The following is a 4,027-nucleotide window of genomic DNA, read 5'->3' as shown; positions in this document are numbered from 1 at the left end:
AGAAACTCTGAGAGCAAGAAAGCAAAAGATGAGACTGGAGACTGAGGCAAGAGTTATATGTTTTTTGGCAATTCAATGGGCTCTAGGTGGGCTCCATGTCCTTGGATGTCATGACAGGTAATGTTGGTCACTTCCATGGAGCATTTGGACTTCATCCCAAAGGCAATGGGAAGTTGTTGAAAGTTTTTAAGTTTAGGTGATCTTAGACTAGTAGATTTTTAAAAAAATTTTTTCCAATGGCCAACATGCTCAATAAACTCCTCAACCGATTTCAGAAACCTGGATGCAAGAAAAAGAAAAAGAAAGACATGTATGCATGGAGCAGATGAGACATTTCCACTTGGCATCTGCACAGAAGGCTAGGCAGAACCCCTGAGAGGCTGAAAAGTAATTACACTTCTACTCTGGATCTGTGTCTTAACCACAAGGAGTGTGTTCTGCAGGCTCTATTTCCTAATTGAGGGTAATTACAAGAAGTTAAAACTAGATTAGCGACAATTAGACCCTATACAAGAGGGAGCTCTGTGGGTGGTCGGGAAGGGAGTAGGAAGAACCAGCTGGGAAAGTGTTTCCCAAACTGTTTGGCATTCTTTGACTCATATTGTAGGTAGAAGTTCTTGGAGGGTTTATCTGTGCTCCTGGTGGTGCCCACCAGGAGGGAAGGCAGGTGAAATATGGTATACACACACACACACACACACACACATCGCTAACAGCCAATCAAGATTACTTTTTCGTCAAGCCAAAGTGCTTCATATGCCAATAAATGGAAACAAAGAGGAAAGGAAAGTGAAGTTTGCATTACAATTGAATGGAGCACTGGGTGTTGCACACAAACAATGAATCATGGAACACTACATCAAAAACTAATGATGTAATGTATAGTGATTAACATAACATAATAAAATAAAATAAAATAAATACATAGCTGAACATGGACAAACAAACAAACAAACAAACAAAACCAATTTGACTGAAGACGTCTTGTTTGAGCAACTACGTTTTTGTCCCACTTTGGATGTAGATACTGTGGGAGAGACATGGCAAGTATATGATCTTGTCTTTAAGAAGCTTCCAAGTCTATTTGAGAAATTTGGTGTGGCTGGAGCACAAAGGGGAAAAGGAGACTGGTGAACGATGAGCTCAAGAGGTCCAGAAGCCAGGCTGAGGAGCTCTGACTCCATCCCAGGGGCAGAGGGGGACCATGGAAATTTCGTGAAAACAGGGAAAGGACAGGGCCAGGTTTGGATTTTAGAAAGATACACCTGGCCACTTTAGAGAAAGTGGATGAGAGGGCATGGCAAGGAGCAAGTTGGGAGGGGGCTCAGTCAGAGCTGCCTGTGGAGAAAGCTGGGGCTATCTATGATCATGAGGAGGAAGCTGGGGAGAAGCCAGTGTAGGCAGAAAAAAGTGACTTACTTCACTCTCTTCATACCAAACATTTATTGCTTTGATTCATTCAATCAACAAATAATTATTTTGCATCTGTTCTGTGCGGAGCACCATGCTAGGGGACATTAAGAGGGATAAGAATGATGTTATTCCAGTCTTCAAGGGAACTGCATAACTAACTGTTCAAGTGAGTGGAACAGTCAATAGATGTTCTAGGATTTTAGAGTCAGTTCTGCTCAGTGGAGGGGCAGATGATGTAAGAAATAACAGAAAGGTGAATGTGCATGAAGCCTGAGGAGAGACACAGTAAAGGGCATCACTAGGCAGAAGCTAAGAGGGTATAATAGTAAGTAATATGCAATAAGTTTGGATGGGAAGGGTATGCTGACTATGTGTGTATAACAATGTGTGTATGTGTGTGTGCATATGTTGTGTACACATGGGCACATGTACATAAGGCAGCCAAAAACCTTAGCACCAACAGATATTTCTATAAAAGAGAAAGACAGAAAGAGACAGAGAGGGAGAGAGAGAAAGAGACAGAGAGGGAGAGAGAGATTTTTGTGGCATACAAATTTGGTCTTTCACATTTTCCCCTAAAAGTCATCTATATATGGTGGTATAGCGTGATGGAGTTGCCTTTGTCTGGCAAACTCAATTTTATCATGCAAGGATTAACCTGGAAGTCCCAAAGGCTTATGTTTTAGGGCCTGAGGGAGGATCCCTGCTCTGCTGGCCAGTTCCCTGGAAGGAGGGAACAGCAGTGGCCTGAATCTCCAAGTACTTAGTCTAGTGCCTGGCACCAGGACAAAGGAGGCCAGGAAGAAAGTGGCCTTCTCCACCATCTCAAGATAGAACAGGCCAGATTCTGTACAGGAGCCAGGTCACTGAAGAAGTGGTCAATCTCATAGGCTGCATGGAATGGCAGCTGGAAAGTCATGGCAACAGTGACCACAGGGGTTAGGAACTCATCCAGACAAGACCCACTGGCAAATAGGATGCATGTGTGGAGGTTCATGAGGGATGGGTGCTGGAGGGAGCTGCAGATAGCAAGGTGGTGGTCAGAAGACATGACTGGCAGAACAAAGCACTTGACTACTGCAATGAACTGAAGAGGTAAAACTGGACCACACAACCTGCAAAAGAAATTGCCCCAGGATCTGAGAGAGGGTCTATAACATCTTAGGGGCAATGGAAGTAGTGTACTAGATCTCAAGGAAGCAAAGATTGGACCAAAAGAAGTATGTAGGGGTTTGGAGGTTGAGCTCAAAGCAAATGACTGTGAGGATGAAAATGCTCCCCAGCATGGTCACTACATAGATGCCCAGAAATATCCCCACACGAAAAGACCGTAGCCCATAGAGATTCCCAGATTCCAGGAAGAGAAATTCTTTGTTCATGGTCGGATTATCTGTGTCTGTCAGATTCAAACATTAGACCTGAAAAAAAGAGAGAAATATCGCCAATTGGAGAAAGAGCTGTGCTCCTGGAGGGAAGAAATAGCACCAGAAATGCCATATACTATTGAAACCAAAGGTTTTATCTTTTCTCCTCCGAAACGAATTTTCTGTTTTGTTCTACTAGGTATATTTATCTAATACTTGTAGCAGAATCAGAAACTATGCCCTGGAGAGTGAACACAGAGGGCATCTCCTCTGCTCTTTTCAACTCTTTTCCTTGACGTAACATGTGACAAGTCTACCTTTGGGAGTCTCATAGTGGGAGGCAAACACTTCTTAATAGGGACGTCATGCAGGAGCTTCTCTGAACTTCTGAAACTCAGCTTTTGAGACTCAATGAAAGCATGAGTCCAGGATCCTACAATAACATCAGGAATTTCAGACCACCCTGTCTCCCACTGAACACCTAAATCAGGGTAGGTTTCACCAGGAACATAATTAGAAGGAGGAGGAGAATTCAGAGATATTGATCTTAATGTACCTGTAAGAAAAATAAGACTCTCTGCCAGGCTCTGGGGACATGTAGCTGATTGCTTCCATGGCATCAAATTCCTATGGAAATTGGGGGAAATGTATGTAAAGTTATTCACTTGAAATGTTAGAGAAAAATAATGTTCCATCCTTCATAAATGAAAATGACATTCCTGACTCACAAGCAGTAGGATGTGCATTTAGAGTTATTTTTTTTTTCAGCAGCAGGGATGGGTTTGCAGTGAGTCATGGCTGCAGCTCTCCCTTCCCCACAAGCCCCCTTTCCCCCAGCCAGAGCTCAAAGACTCATATTTGTGAAATGGCTGTCTTGTCTTAGCACCTGGGCTGTGATAGAATTGAAAATCAGGCTGTGTTGTGGCCTAAATTAGGGGTTAGTGTGAGGCCAGAGTTAGGGCCTCGATTTAGTTGGTGTTCTAAGCTGTAGCCTCTGTCTAGCCAAGGAATAAAGCAAAGCCATCTTTGCTGCTTTGCTTTGGTAATGACAATGTGTCCCTAACAGGTTACAGTTAAGTCATATTTTTTGTAAATGAAATCCTATTTTAAATCCATTCAGGGAACTGGCTATTCAAAGGAATCTTATTAAGAATGCTTCTGTGACATGAAAAAATTTCTCCATAATTTACCCTTTGGATAAATTGGATTGTTAATACACTGGGCCTGTGTAAAGGAAGGTTCACCTATAA

General features: G+C 42.7%; 1 pseudogene; it reads right to left on the bottom strand.

The window, feature by feature from the left end:
• Positions 1-2,066: 2,066 nt before the first annotated feature.
• Positions 2,067-2,792, bottom strand: LOC110576020 (annotated as a pseudogene).
• Between the last annotated feature and the right edge of the window lie 1,235 nt (positions 2,793-4,027).

The sequence above is a fragment of the Neomonachus schauinslandi genome, chromosome X (assembly GCF_002201575.2).
Source record: "Neomonachus schauinslandi chromosome X, ASM220157v2, whole genome shotgun sequence".
NCBI classification, from domain to species: Eukaryota; Metazoa; Chordata; class Mammalia; order Carnivora; family Phocidae; genus Neomonachus; species Neomonachus schauinslandi.
Note: the sequence above shows the minus strand (reverse complement) of the source record. Positions and strands in the feature narration are given on the sequence as shown.